Genomic DNA, 16,638 nt, shown 5'->3' with positions numbered 1-16,638 from the left:
CACGTTTTTTTACACTTTTTTGACACTTATGTAGGTATGGGATGCAGCAACAAAGTTGCAAATGAAATGCCTACATAAAAGCATGTTTCTGAACGTGGTGTGCCCATGTGGATGGCGGAGCCTGATTGTCTTCTGTTAGAGTATTAAGAGCAAACAAATCTGGCTCAGTTTCTTATTGCTCATATCACTGGCTCTGCATATTGCAGCAGTGCGTCTGTTTAGCTGTGTGAGCCAAATTTGGTTTATTGTACAGCAGTGAGGGAGAGAAAAGTTGCTTCAATAATTTATTTACAATTTGATTCTGCTTAGCTTCAAACTGGTTATCTGCTGTCTCACGCAAGAATCAGGATAAATAGGTTTTATTTGTTGTGTAATCCACTGGATAAAATGTAGAAGTATGATGGTAATAAAAAAATGCCCCAAGCTTTAGGACAGGGAATCTTGATGTTGGTTTCAATGTATCCTCCCATGTATGGGATTAATTTCATGTAGTGGATATTTGGCAAGAAAATAAATTTCTTCCTGAACATATCATCCCAACATATGAGCGCAGTAATTTTCATCATGAACCGCACGCTTCAGTGGGTGATTAAATTATATATGTATGTTTTCATGCATTAACTCAATCAACAAGTCATACATCAACCAACCAGTGCAGATACTTTTTACGGTATAGATCAATACGTAGGACGCCAAACATACATCATTTTCTGTTTTATGAATTGGGAAGCAGTTGATGTGCTGCTATTGAGAGTTACGCTCCTAACATATGTGTATCCATTGCACGTGTTGAGTTGTGAACAGCGCTGCGACAAACAGCAGCTAATTTGTCGACTTCGCATCCACGATGCTGAGCTCTGCTGGGACAGCGAGCTTCTCGCTCCAGTAGCTACATGTAACACAACAGTGAGAATGGGTCAAATGCGGACATGTTTTTTACCCTGAATGCGCTATTTCGAATTTACAGCACGTGCATATAGGTGGCCATTGCCGCAACAGCCTCTAACTTAAGTGATATAAGCACAAGGCGAGCAGTGCCTATATAGCTTCAGTAGACCTCTCATGCACGAATATGATTTGGTGCACAACATGCATGCTCAGTGAAGGAAAAACCGAAAATTGGCTAATTAACAGCAAGCTGATTAGCAAATCATAGTTTTTTGCCTTTGCAGTTATAAATACCAAGAAATTGCCGAGCGCGCGCACGTGAGCGTGGAGCTCGCGGTAACCGCCGGCAGTTAACAAAACCAAAAAATGCCTAGTTCTGGTTTCTGCGTGGCTCGGGACGACCGCCCGGCGTCCCCTACGCATGTTTGTCAAGGCCAGAATACCTCGTGTAGGGAAATTGGTCAAAATTGCGGCGATCACTCGGCAGGTAAAAAACAACAAAATGCCAAGCGCTCCTGTTTGCGTGCCTCTAGGCGACGGCCCAGCGTCCCCGGCACAAGTTTTTAAGCCAAGCCTGCCCCCTTAGGGAGATTGCCAAACATTGGCAAAAAACTCGATTTCGCCGTAATCGGGGAAACACCTTTCCTTCCAAAAATGAAAGAAGCTCACACTTACAGCAAACAATTATGGAGTAAATGTCGTTACGGCAGCGATGAACAAGCAAATCGGCAGGTATTGTGCATTTAAACCATCGTGATGGTCGTGAAGGCTGCGTACCGCTTCGCTACCTATAAATCATACGGGTTAGTGTGAGCTGCCTTCATTTTTCATTTGAGTGCTGCGTTTTATGTCCAGACATGCATTGTTAAAGACGGCCATAGCAGTGAAATCTAGCTGCTAAAATGTCACTATCGCAAAGCACAGCTTCATCACGAAGCATAAGTGAGACAATGAAATTGAGCTTACGCGGGTAATATCCATGTGGAATTTTCGTAATCATAGACAATGCAAACTCAAACCACATCCCTATTTATATTTATTTCACAAAGGAGTTTGGTCCGAAAAAACAACCTAAAGCGTTCCGGCCAAAAAACACCCCGCACGGGGCACCTTGAGTATTCATCTGGGTGACAATGCCTTGTTTTCCGTGAAACGTGTGTTTGAGTACTTGTTAGACGTCAAGTTTTTAAACCTCATTTCCTATCACGCATAATCAAATCTGGCCCTATACACCAGCCATCACCATTGCCGCTAATTGATTTTATTGTTATTCCGGCTTTAGTAGCCACTATTTTCTTTTAGATAATTTTGTTTGGCGCTCTTTGCCCCAGGTGGCCTTGCGCCAAAAAACTCCAACCATCATCTTCACCGACTAAAAAACAGGCGGCCACAACATACCAGTTGCAATCAACGCATTTAACAGTTCAGTCTTAGCGCAACTGAGAATCAGAATAGAGAATGATAAATATACAGATAAGCTACAGCCCGTAAGTATTCACGGTCGAAAAGCGCGAAAATTCAGCTTCTTCTATTTTACCATTTGACCATTTGACAACGTCGTGCGGTATGCACAACAGTAATGTTTACATGGTACTTGTGTAATCGACGGGAAATAAACAAGGAGCTATCGCCACCTGTCGCAGTTACTGGTGTGATAACGTGGGTAGCAGAGACGCAGGAGCGAGTAAACGGTAGAACCAGCCGCATTTCACGCTGAAGATCAAACGCCCGCGCAGCATGATGGCAACAGCTTTGTATAACACAGCGTGCACAGATTCCAGATAACAAATATTCCAGTACATGCGGCGGCGGCTTTTTGCTGGCAACATATGGAGCTCACGAGCAGACAAAACACCACAGCCATCGTCGTTACCAAGCATGCTAAGAACACTGCAGACAATACGCGAACAAGTATTTTTAAAGAAAAATTTGGGATACGACTGAACGGCCCTGAAGTCGCCCTGAGCGAGCACGACGACGCCGATGGGTGGACTAGAACAACGAAGGTGGCCATTTTCGAAAAAGTGCGTAAGCGGGGAAGAGCATGCTCTTTGATTTCTTTCGTGAGCGCGGCGTGGAGACGGTCGACCGTGACGTCACGTTGACACGGCGACACCATTGACTGGAAGAAAGTCTTTTGACGAAGAAAAGCCGCATTTTGAAGCACAGCTTTCTATCTCAACCAGCCAACAGTTCCTTCGCTGCGTGCTACAAGAAATGTCCAAACCGGCTGGAGAGAGGGAGGGTGATTTTCCCTCGTGGAGCACAGTGTAGATGGCGTGGCGAATGGTTTCCCGGCGTTCCCCGCGCGCAGGTGCGTGCTCACGCAGGCGGGCGCATCGGCGGGACGGCCTTGTCCTCTGCTTTAGCGACAGTTGTTTTGGGCCTATTTTGGCGCAGCTTCGCGTCAATTGCGCGTTTCCTTCACATGGCTTGATTACCTTGTTCGACAGCACCCCTTGGATAACCCATACCCTGCGGAATTACGTGGTCGTACAGCAAAGATACGTTAAGGATGGGTTTGCATGGCATCAGGCCATTAGTGAAACACCACCTGTTACCCACTGATTGCAACGAATGGGACCCCGCTTTCTAAATTGGCGAATGCCAATTCGGTTGTGTTTCCGAGGTCATCATCATCATCATCATTCCTTTTACTCTTAAGGGCCCCTTGCGGGGTATTAGTTAACGGGAGGGCTAATACCAAATCTCGCAGTGAGTGATTCTCGATGGTACAGGCGTACACCTGAGGTACGGTCATAATAAAATGGCAGCAACATTTCCAAATACATAAAAGCATGAAGGAACTGTAACTAATAAAAAATGAAAGAAACTAACGACTATAATTATCTGCAATTAACTGTTTGAATACTAAGGGGGGTCACGTTCATTGACTATGATTTCGGGTAGGTTATTCCAATCTTCTATGGCTGCAGGTAGACAAGATTTGTTAAAAGCATTAGTTGACCCATGTAGGTGCTGTATACTTAACGGGTTAAAGAAGCGACGCAATGAGCAGGCAGGAGGGAGGATGTTTACGTTGGAAGGGAAATTATAGAATAGTTTATGTAAAAGGAATAGTCGAGAAAGTTTATGGCGGATTTCAAAAAGGCGAAAGGAGCAACTGGTTCTGATAAATAGCGATTATAAAAGTTACACCAGCTTTCTCACAATTTCCAAACTTACTAACAAAATAACTAGTTTAAAGAGGCCCTGAAAGGCGTTTCGAGCAGACTAAATGAACTAGCGCAATCGTTAGGTTAGATCATCAACGTCAGCTGGGCCAAGTATTACTCTTTTACGTGCAGCGGAAAGCTCACACTTTTGTTGCAAAGTTTGTCGCCCTTTTCTCACCCTTCCCTGCGTATTTTCGGATGCCGCCATCTTCACATGTCTACGTCATCGATTCTCAGATGTTCGTCATGAGGTATACATCCTGCTATTGGGCGGCTTTTTCGCGCACTTCCGGCAAAGAGATGTGTCGTCTGCTCAGCGTCGGCTCACGTCTGCCAGCGGAGTGCCGGAGTGCTTAGACATTTTACGACAAACGAAAGAAGTGTAAACAAACGCTTACCATTTGCATTGAATGACGGCCATAACACGACATCGATATTATCTTACGTGAGTACGTACCATAAAGAAAGCGTCGAGGCCCCGTGGCACTTCTTTCGTGCAATCGCAGAGAACGCCCTGAGCCGAATGCCCAGTTTTGACGCATACATTTTATTCAACGTCAAGACAATTCAGAGATGCGTTTCGAACGAACACAACGTCAACATGCGTTTCAAGTCTGAACCACGATTGACGAACGATCGGTTGCTTCCTCCTGCCCGTCGTAAATTCGGCACTCACCTCGCGCCCGGTTTGCGGGGACAAACAGCAAGTCACCTAACTCTGGCGCGCAAGCCGAGAAGGCTTGTAGCCAGGCACAGTGCACATACACCATGCGAAGTTGAGTCGTACGTCGCGCAAAAACGGTAATCCAGACCATGGGAAGCACTATCCACCCGCAGAAGTACAACTTCGCATTTCATCGCCAAACAAACGCGTCCACAATACAGGAGGCGATGCACACACACACACACAGCTTCGGTCGCTGCCTTGGCTTAGCTGCAAGCTTCGTTCGGACAGTCAGCGATGTTACGACGATACAGAGCTGCGTGAGGGCGACGTGATAACCACTTGACGTATTTAAAAACACAGGAGTAAAGAACTTGGTTCATCGGAAGCAAAAGTCTTTCCTCCATCTCGCGCTACTTGCCGCCATGTTGCGGCCGCACGTACGCACGCTATTTTGCTGTTAATAGAGAGTTTTAGTAGAGCATTTGTTGCCTTTGCATACGCGAAACGCTAAATTTTTGCGTCCCGCTACGTAAACGCCGCGAAGGGAGTTTTAGTAGAGCGCCACATCAGTTTTGCGTAGCGACACGCTAATGCATACGGTGCCATCTGTCGAATGTTTTGCGAAATGACTCGCCGGCGGATCTGCTAGCGGAGTGCCGGAGTGCTTGGACATTTTACGACTATCCAAACAAGTGGAAACAAACGCTTTCCCGTCAGTGTTGAATGAAACACATGGGTGCAGCTTGCCACAACACGGGTGCTCGCTGTTCGGGTGCGGCGCTGGTTTGCTCTGCGGCTTCACGTTCATCGCCACTGATAAAGCGATCCGATCCGGCCCGTTTTGTGCAGGGGTTCTGTGTCCGTTTAAAATGTCTTTTTCCCATGCCACAGGTAGAACTTACCACCGCCGCGAAATAAGACCCGGCACGAGCGGGGCCACATCTGAGACGGTTTTTTGGATAAACACTGCGCTGTACATCAAAGTGAAGGAGCGCACGATTCCCCCCGTGCAGCTGCGAATTCGCCGCCGATAAAAAGTTACGTGCCGCCGATAGCAACTGCAGCAACGTACACCGCGAAAGGGAAAGGCCAGGCCGCACACATGTGGCCAGGTCTTTCGTTCGCTTTTCCAGCCTTGAGCGGAGTGCGGGATGCGTGTCCATGGTGTCAACCAAGATGAAAAAGCCGAAAGAGCTGGCCCGTAGCAGACGGCAGTCTGACGAGCGCAATTGCGGACGTACGTCACCGCTGAGGGGCGCAGCATTATGGGAGGAAAGGCTCGCGCGCCGACAACAGCGAAGAAAAAGTTGAAAGGAGGAGTAAATACGGCGCGACGATAATGCCCGGTTTTTGATTTACGATTTCTCAGCTGATACTCATCGCTTTAACAGAATTCTTGCAGGAGGGGATTGCTAATACATTACTTTATTTGGTTGCTTGTACATCTATGCATCGGCGGAAGGTATTTCAGGACCCCTTTAAATCCGTATAAATGGGAATCACTAAGCTCACTTGCGGAATTGTTTCGTTGGCTGCACTTGTGCCGAGCGGTGGTGTAGCCCCGAGCTAGCACATCAGGATGGCTAGGTTCCGCTGCCTCACCCTTCGAAAAACGCTTCTCTCCGTTTTTTCTGCCGACGCACGGCCGGGGTACAGCAGTTGCGTCCCCTGCTCTAACCCGGCCTTGGCCGATGCTGCTGCATTGGGGACCCCGCCGAAACAAATTCCAGGTAAGGGCTGGTAGAATCTTTGTTATCTCTCTTTGTACAGGCACGCGTGTGAATTCAGATGATGTCGCATGGGCAATTGTTGTGGGTGTCGTTTAAAGCTTTGCTTTCCAACCACCTTCACAGCGTGGATTGGAGCTATTTAGTTTCTTCACTTGTATCCGAGTTAGCACGACATACGAGATCCTGCAGTACAGTACCGCGCTAGACAACAGTAATATGTTTTTGCAAAGCACCGAAGCAGACCTAAGTGTACCTCTAAATCTGTTTTCGTGGTTAGCAGGCTTAGAATACCCGTAAGTCATTTTCCTTTCAGCATGCCTCAGAGGTGTTCACTTACTTTCCGTTTCCCTGGCGGAAGCGATCATCGGGTATGGCCCACCTCCTTCAGTGGTATCTCACAAGTTCGAAGACAAGCCACAACTCCGTTTTGGGAAGCGACGAATTTTCATTAGGTAGCTTCATAAAACCTGCACAAAAATTTCCCCGGCAGGGCACAATTCTACCGGCCCACGCACCCCCCGGCCTTCAGAGACAAATGATGAAAGGTGAAAAGAATTCTCGCAGCTGCGCTATTCACCCGCCGAACGCCAGCATGGTGAGCTTCACCGGCATGAAAGCAAGCACAAGCTGTGACCCGCTGCGTGGTTATTCTCCTACCTTTGACCTTCTAGAAAGCCCGTTCGGCTGAAGGGCGGGCAAATTGGACCCCTTATAGGAAGAGAAACACAGTAGCGACTTGTGAATTTTTGTACTCGGGCATTGGCATCAAACACAGCCAGTTCCTAGTGATGTAACGTTTGTAGAAGGAACGCCGTTCCTGCCATTCCTTCAAAAACCTAACGAGTTACCGTTACAGTTCCACCGACCCTTAATGGAACGGTGGCGTTCCTCCGTTCCTCTAAAAACATATATAGTATCATCAAGATACTGCGTAATTGAACTAAGAAAAAACATTCCCCTCGCGAGGGGCACGGTCAAATGCAGAGCATTTTCGGGGGGCGCACGACGTTAAGTTGGTTGGGTTACGTTAATGTTGTTGCAGTTTGTTGCTGTTGGTTGTTTTTAAAGCGTAGCGCTTCCAGGCTGGACACTTTGTGCGTGCAAGTGCTCTTCTATTTTTCCTTTTCTCTGGCACGGAGTGCGCGCGCTTGTAAAGGCGTTCTTCGCGCCGCTTTTGCGGCATTTTATCTGGTTCGAAAGAAATTGACAGCGAGAGCGAACGCTGAGAACCGCCCCATCACGGCACGACCGCGCCACGACCACGTCACGACTACGTCACGATCACGCCACAACTGTTGTTGCTCCCGCGCCAAACTATGACGCATGCGCGCCCCACCTGTTGCGGAATGCGATCCGAGCACGCAGAGAACACGCGAGGAGCAGCGGAGAGCAGGCGAGGAGGAGGGGGGGGGAGAGGGCGCACCTGGAACGGCTGTTGCGGACGCCGAGCCACGCCAACGCCGGGTGACATCATAAGTTAAAGAAATGCTCTGCATTTAAAATATACAGTATCGTCAAGGGGAGCCATAATAAAGCGCCCCAGTTAGGCGGCCTGGTTCGAATTAATTTATGGCTACACTTGCACACGTCTGTGTGTCCCTCCCTCGGTGCCCTCACCCGAGTGTTTCTTCCTTGGTCCCCGCTTCTTTCGCACAAGTGTAACCATGAGCCATGTTCCTTTCTCAATTGAATCAGGCGAGTAGCCTTTAGAGTTCATCGAGAGCCTTCTAGAGGGCGCGTATGTGCAGCCACCTGGATAAGACACCTGTCAGTCAATGCACGTTTCTGGGTTCGCTTGACGTTGTTGCTACGTTTTTTTCTTCAAGGCCCATGGAATAGTGGCGCTTATGTGGCTGAGAACACGGGGCTTTTTACTTTGCCTGCATTACTGCTTTCGTATTATTCTTCAAACAAAACAATTTCGTCTCATAATATAGAATTTTTATACTAAAATTATCCACTGCCCAGCTGAAATGTTATATCAGTGTATTTTAGTAAGCAGCAGTTAAGTGTCTGGTACTGTGGTTTCCCGCCACCGTCGTACCTCGTAACCGCGCGAGCGAAAGGGACACCGAAGATAGAATGAAAATGGAGGAGGAAAGTGTGGCAAAAGTGGGAGGGGAGGGCAATACGCCAAATTCGCGCCACAGAAGCCAGCACGAGCTGGGTGCTGCACGTACACGAGTCCATTATTGTTCTGATTGCGTGGCTCATACGAATCACGTGACATTTGCGCGGCTGATTCACACACAGTTAAGAACAAGCTCTGCGGTGACGACACGCTGCGAGGTAACGGCAGAGCCGCGCGCGCCGCCATGCGTTCGCCGATCCCACGATCCCTTCTTGAGACGCAGCAGCTATGCGACGTGGCCGAGAAGACTGCAGTTCTAGCTGCGAACAAACTTCGCGTTAAGGAGTAGCGTAATCGTCAGTAATTTTTTGTTTATTCATACTGTAAGCCTATATAAAAGCTCGTACAGGAGGGATACAGATTGATAATCAAGATGTCCACTCTTCCAAAACTCAATTCTATGACGTAGTTGGCAGAACAGAGTTATTACTGGCAGCGTATATTTTTATTTATTAGGTTTACAGTCTTCCAATAACGGTGAGAATTATACAACGTCACGATTTAGCTACCAACTAGTTCACAAAACACTCTTTATATCGTCCACTTGGCAAGATATTCTTGACAGGCAAATACGAGCTGGTAGCTAAAGCAGCAACAGTGTTCCACAGCGATGGGCTCCACAGGAGGACTAAAGTGCCAGGGGCGAAGTACACATCGCGATGGTGCTGGTCATAGCGCCCTTACTGGGCTGCTTGTGCTGTCGATATCCTGGCGCGGGCAACCTGTCGGGCCAAGTCAGCGTGCGCTATCGCGTCTCGTGCATATTCGCTTCTAATCGTCCCCGAGTTAGGCAATACGGTGTCCAATGGCAAGGCAGGGTCGCGCCAAAAAAGAAGAAAGAAAGGAGAGTAGCCAGCAGTGTCGAGGCGAGAAGATTTGTAAGCAAAAGTAACGTAGGGTAGTGGTACGTCCCAGTCACGGTGGTCGGCGGACACGTACATGGCCAGCATATCCGTGAGCGTCTTGTTGAAGCGTTCAGTAAGTCCGTTTGTCTGGGGGTGATAGGCGGTGGTTAGGTTGTGCTTGGTACGGCAGGAACGAAGGAGGTCATCAATACCTTTAGACAAGAAGTAGCGCCCACGGTCCGTAAGCAGTTGACGAGGAGCGCCGTGGTGCAAGATTACATCATGCAGGAGGAAGTCGGCTACGTCTGTGGCACAGCTGGTGGGGAGGGCACGTGTAATAGCGTAACGCGTTGCATAATCGGTGGCGACAGCAATCCACTTGTTTCCCGACCGGGACAAGGGGAAAGGGCCAAGCAGTTCCAATCCTACACGAAAGAATGGTTCCGCGGGGACAGCGATTGGTTGAAGGGTGCCCGCTGGAAGCAAACGAGGCGTTTTTCGGCGTTGGCAGAGGTCACAAGCCGTAACGTATAGCCTCACGGACCCGTAAAGGCCCGGCCAGTAAAAGCGCCGACGCACGCGGTCGTAAGTCCGAGCCACGCCAAGGTGACCAGCTGAATGCGCGTCGTGAAGCTCGCGGAGGACGTCAGAGCGGAGATGCTGAGGCAGAGCAAGTAGCTCGTCAGGCCCGTCCTCGCGAAAGTTTCAGCGGAACAAGACGCCATCACGAAGCATAAATGCACGCGTAGAAGGGTCGGCCGGCTCGGAGCTGAGACGTTCGATGATCTTGCTAAGAGTCGGATCACGGCGCTGATGGTCAGCAATGTTGAGCAAGTCCCACAGAGCGAATACGCCGGGGTCGTCGTCATTGTCTCGAGGGTCAGGGGGGTCAACAGGGTGACGAGACAGGCAGTCCGCGTCCCTGTGCATGTGACCAGACTTGTAGACGACCGAGTAGTCGTATTCCTGTAGCCGTAATGCCCAACGACCAAGTCGTCCGGTGGGGTCCTTTAGAGTGGAAAGCCAGCATAACGCATGGTGATCCGTAACTACGGCGAATGATTTACCGTACAAGTACGGACGGAACTTGTTTACAGCCCATACAAGTGCGAGGCATTCACGCTCAGTGATAGAATAGCTGCGTTCGGCCTGGCTCAAAAGGCGACTGGCATACGCTATCACTCTGGTGCGACCGGCCTGTTGCTGGACCAATACAGCTCCTATGCCATGCCCACTCGCATCAGTACGAACTTATGTCGGAGCCGTAGTATCGAAATGGGCCAAAATCGGACAACGGGTCAGACGGTCAATGAGAGTGGAAAAAGCCGTGGCTTGCGCGGAGCCCCACGAGAACGAAGTATCGGCCTTTAGAAGATCCGTGAGCGGGCGGGCTATGTCAGCGAAGTGCTCGATGAAGCGGCGGAAGTAAGAACATAGGCCAACAAAGCTGTGAACGTCCTTCGCAGATCGAGGGACAGGAAACTCTTTGACGGCGCGCACCTTGTCAGGGTGAGGTCGCACACCATCAGCGTCTACTACATCCCAGGATCTTAAGTTGTTGGCCGCCGAAATGGCATTTGGACGCGTTGAGCTGGAGGCCGGCTCGGCGGAAGACCGCAAGGATGTCCGAAAGACGTTGGAGGTGTGTCTGGAATGTTGGGGCAAACACGATGACGTCATCCAAGTAGCAGATGCACGTCGACCACTTGAAACCACGCAACAGCGAGTCGATCATCCTTTCGAATGTCGCAGGCGCATTACAAAGACCGAACGGCATGACCTTAAATTGGTACAAGCCGTCCGGCGTCACGAAAGCGGTCTTTTCGTGGTCCATGGCGTCAACAGCAATCTGCCAATACCCAGATCGTAGGTCGATAGACGAGAAATATGACGCACAGTGAAGGCAATCGAGGGCATCATCTATACGAGGGAGCGGGTAAACGTCCTTCTTAGTGATTTTATTCAAATGCCGGTAGTCAACGCAGAAGCGCCATGAACCATCTTTCTTTTGCACCAAGATGACTGGTGATGCCCACGGACTCGAAGAAGGTTCAATGACGTCCTTGTTCAGCATTTTCTCTACCTCGTTTTGGATGATTGCTCGTTCCGTATGAGACACCCGATATGGTCGCCAGTGTATAGGGCCCGCATCGCCGGTGTTGATGCGATGCGTTACCTCCGAAGTCTGGCCTAACGGGCGGTCATCCAAGTCAAAGATATCCCGGTAAGATGCCAGTAGCTCGTGCAGTTGGCAAGATTGTGAGGCGGAAAGGTCTGACGACATCATCTTTGTTAAGTCATCGGAAGTCGGCGGATGACCTGTCGAACCGTCGGACGCACTTGATGAGACATCAGTGGACACAGAAGAGAGCTGGCATCCATCGAGGGGACAAACAGTGGCCAGTGACATTCCCTGCGGAAGCACTTGGCAGGAAGGACCTATATTTAAGAACGGCAAGCTTATTTGATTTTGTGTGACCGTGACGACTGTATGAGGAAGCGCCACGTCGTGTTGTAGGAGAACGTCAGTCAGTGGGGAAGCAATGTACTCGCCGTCAGGGACAGGTGGGCACGGGGACAAAGGGACGTACGTTATGGCTTTTGGAGCTAATCGGAGGTGTTCGGCAGAGCATAGACGGTGATGAGGTTTAGTGTCGGTAACAGGACCAATCGGCAGATCCAGACGAAGGATACCGGAAGCGCAGTCTATAAGGGCGGCGTGGTCAGTAAGAAAATCAAGACCAAGAATATTGTCATGAGGGCATGCGTCCAGGATGGTGAATAGGACGGGAATTTTGTGTCCTGCGATGCCAACTTTAGCTGTGCAGAGACCTGCTACGGTGGGCGTCCGACCGTCGGCGACTCGTACAACGTTGGAAGGAGCAGGCGTCATAACTTTGTGCAGGCGGCGGCGAAGGTGCGAGCTCATGACCGAAATGTTTGCACCTGTGTCGATTAGGGCGTCCACACGAATACCGTCAATATCAATTTCCAAAAGATTGTGTTTCGTCGTATTAGTGAAGAGAGGATTTTCGGGCCAGGTCGGAAATGCAGCATCCCCTCCGGGAGCTGCATGAGCTAGTTTCCCGGAGAGGTAGCGGCGTAAGAAGGAGACGGGGAAGGGCGGCGGGGTTGGGGCGAACGAGACTGGCGACGTTGTGGGGACGGGGAGCGGCCAAAACGGGTGCCTTGGGGACTGCCGGAAACGTCACGCTGCTGGTAACCAGGCATGAATTGGTGGGTCCTGTCGCTGGAGTAGCTTGTACCAGGAAACCTTGGTGGCGGCGGCGACGACCAGCGGTAACGGCAGTAGCGAGACACGTGCCCAAGGCAAGAACAAGTAAAGCAGATTGCCCGGTTGTCAGCGGTGCGCCATTCTGTAGGGCTGCGGCGGCGGTAACGGGGTGGGATCGTCGTAGCGGCTGGGCATTCCGCTCCGTGGAAAGGGATTGGAGGAGCTAGCTGGTGTGTGCGAGCACGTCAGAGCACACACAGGATGAATGCCCAGGTTCGCAACTTCTTCACGCACGACTGCCTGGATGAGTGCTACAGTCGGGGCAATTTCGGGCATGATCGTATTGAGGCGCGATAGCCGGAGCCATGCCTCTATTTCGCGGCGCATTATCGTCGTCAGAGGGTCGGTATGAGTAGCCAGGTCATCGGTCGGCGGTGGGCGGGGTGGCGTTGCCGCATCCGCACACGACGATGTTGCCGCGGTGTGAGGGAGGCGGGTGAACGATTGCGCTACGCGACGACACTTTGCTTCTTCAAACCGGTGGCATTCCTTCACGACGCACTCAACGGTGTTGCAGTCTTTGCAAATCAGCAAATTAAAAGCATCGTACGCAATGCCCTTAAGGATGTGCCCAACCTTGTCGGATTCAGACATGCTGGGGTCTACTTTTGAGCAGAGCGCCAAAACGTCCAGAATATAAGCCCCGTACGACTCGGTAGATGACTGGACGCGAGAAGAGAGGTCTTTCTTTGCGGCAAGCTGGCGTGCCACGGAGTTACTGAACAAATCACGCAGTTCCTGCTTGCATTGATCCCAACTGGTCAGCCTGGCTTCGTTGGTTTGGAACCACACCAGAGCGGGTTTTTTTTTCAGATTTAAAGGTAGATTGGCCAACATGAAAGTGTCATCCCACCGGTTGTGGGTGCTGACGCGCTCGTACATGCTGAGCCATTGATCAATGTCCTCATTGTCAGCGCCAGAGAAAAAGCCGGGGTCGCGAGGTGGGGAGACAATGACTATCGGGTTGGTGGATGCCGGCTCACGGGTTGGTGGCATCGTCCCGCGATGGATGATACGTCCTCGCCGAAGCTCCGTGTTGTGCCAAGAATGGCCGGACAGAGGTAGGGAACTTGCACCTCCACCACAAGATGTGACGTGGCAATGAAGGCACTGCTCGTAATAAACTGTGTTGACAGGCAAATCGAGGTGGTAGCTAAAGCAGCAACAGTGTTCCAGGTACAGCGCGCACGTCCGCAAGACTCTCAGCGTCGTCGTCGTCCCTCTCTCAAGGCTGTGTACCAGCTTGGCAGTGGCGCATATCCCTGGAGGAGAGGTTGGCCATAACTCAACACCTGGATTGCCAATGTGCAAGAGCCCGTGACATAACCACCGGCGGCGAGAGCACCGACCCGGTGCAAACGACAGAAGAAGGTTAGAGGCAGCTTGGATCGCGTGAATGGTACAGCTTCAGACGGGAGACGTGCACAAGTTGCGACGTTGAATGGGATGACGACGAAGACGTGAGGGGTCCAATTTCGTAGGTCACGGGAGTTACCATACGTAGAATGCGGTAAGGGCCCGTGAAAATATTTTACCTCTCTATGGTTAGTGGAATGTGAGGAAACTTGAAAATGCACTGCGAGGAACGAAGAGCCTCATATGAGAGCACTGGTTGTTTCAACGTGAATGAACAGAAGTTGACCGGCGGTAGGAACCTTTATTGGGGTACCTACATGAATAGGCTGTATAGTTATTTCTTCTTGCAAAATTTACTATACAACAACGTCAACACCTCGATAAAGCCACCTATTGTCGTAGCTAGCAAACGGTTGCGTAACGGTGGTTTTAAAGGGAACTTCCTGGTTTGAGTTTTCACGCTTCACTCTTCAGCCAAATCGATAATCACAGAAAAATATTTATATAGTCTTCTGAGGAGGTGCCCCCTTCGCTCTTAGACTCTGGGACCCCCTTCTGAAATCTTGTAGTGTACACATTCTTGTCGTCACACAAAATGAAATAAATGCAAATTCAAATTCAAATTTAAAATACCTCTGCAAATTTTCTTCCAGAATTTTAGCATTATGGCTTGGACCGACAAGTATGCCACGTCTACAAGAATTTTACTGCTTTTGAGTAAGTGAAGCAGCCCATTTGTTTGAGACAATTCAGTTAGTTTTGTTTCTTACACCCAACAACTGCTGCGTGGTACGACCGCGCGAAAATCTAACATACAACTTGAGGAATTTACCAAGCTGTAAGATATGGGGCCTGTAACGAGTGCGTCAAAGGAAGCTACAAACAAAACTGTGCCCCACTCTCGCGGAAATTGTCAAGGATATTTTTGCGGTTTACCATTTACACTGTGAATACAGCTCCCTATTCCTCCACGTTCACTTCAGGCTCGCCTTTTTGCGGAAGAAGTATTGATGATGGGCAGACTATTCCGCTCGGCGAACACTACTAATAAGACCCCTCCGTTATTCTACAACCCTGACCATAGTTCCAAACTACTTTGTCTCAAGCCTGCTTCTTGCCCACTTTAACATTAAAGTCTCCCACAACTGCGGTGTTCTGTGTCTTTACATCGTCCTATTCCGATTCCGCATCCTCATAGAAGCGTTAAACTAACTGGTCGTCGTGGCTGGATGTCGGCACGTAGCGCTGTACCACGTTGGGTTCGCATCTCTTATTAAGCCTTATTACAGGACCGGCTACCCTTTTGTTAATGCTGTAGTATCCGTCTGTGTTGCCAGCAATGCTTCTATTGACTAGAAATCCCACTCTCAGTCCTCTTCTGTCCGCTAGACCACGCTAACCTGGAGCGTGTCCGTTTATCAGCACTCTAAAGGCGTCACCTGTCCTCCTAACGTCAATATGCCCTGTGACATCCCATTTAATGCCCTCTGATTCTTCAAAAAACATGGACGTGGAGGAGGCCGAATGGAGAGCATAAAAACTAAATTGACTTTATACTATGCGGTGACCATGGCGTTGTGCAGGTGTGGAAATTCTTAGTAGGGTGAGGTGTAGTTACCACAGGACGGTAGGATCTCGAATGTTGCTAGATTTGAGACGCGACCATAACAAGCTAGTACAAAAAGAAGCGCATCAATGAGATAACAGTAAAACGGAAAGTTGAAGAATTCAGCATCGGGCTGAAGAACCGATATTCAGTTCCCACCGATGAAGGAGAGTTTACGACACAGAACGATAGCTTCCATCTTACACACATTATCATAGAATGTGGAATAGAAGCCAGAGGTAAGATCGCCAGACTGGATACTGGTATAGGTTCCGGGGAGACAAAGATTTATACGTTCCCGGGAGACAAATATTTCATTACGAAACGGTAAAGCATGACAGTCTCCACCCCAGCTGACAGAATAGAACTAGCGGAGCTTTCGATGCTAATCAGTAAGCGTAAGGCAGGTGACATACATTAGTGTAGTATGGAGAGGATTGAAAATGCTGTAAAAAAACGAGGCATCCTGAAAGCAGTGAAGAGTCTAGGCGTGGAGAAAAATCAAATAATGCACTCAAAGACAAGGAAGGTAATGTCATCACAAATAGGGAAAAAATAGTTAACGCAACCGAGGAGGTCGATAGAGAGTTGTACAGTAGCCGCGACAACCAAGATAATACCGAAGGAGGAAGTAGTTAAGAGGAGATAGACATCCCACCAGTAACGACCGAAGAAGTAAGGAAGGCTTTGAAAGAAATGAAAGGGGGCAAAGCACGTGGTGAGGATCAGGTAACAGCAGACCTCTTGAGGGATGACGGACAATTAGTACTAGCAAAATTGGCAAACCTATATACGCAATGCCTCAAGACCGTAGGAGTACCGGAATCTTTGAAGAACGCGAACGTTATCCTAATCCACAAGAAAGAGGACACGAAGGAATTGAAAAATTGCAAACCGATCAGCTTACTGTAAGTCGTCTACAAGGTACTTGCCAAGGTAATAGC

Source organism: Haemaphysalis longicornis, unplaced genomic scaffold, assembly GCF_048455015.1.
Source record: "Haemaphysalis longicornis isolate Haplotype H1 unplaced genomic scaffold, Haemaphysalis longicornis Haplotype H1 scaffold_3, whole genome shotgun sequence".
Classification (NCBI taxonomy): Eukaryota; Metazoa; Arthropoda; class Arachnida; order Ixodida; family Ixodidae; genus Haemaphysalis; species Haemaphysalis longicornis.
This window is presented reverse-complemented; position numbering follows the sequence as displayed.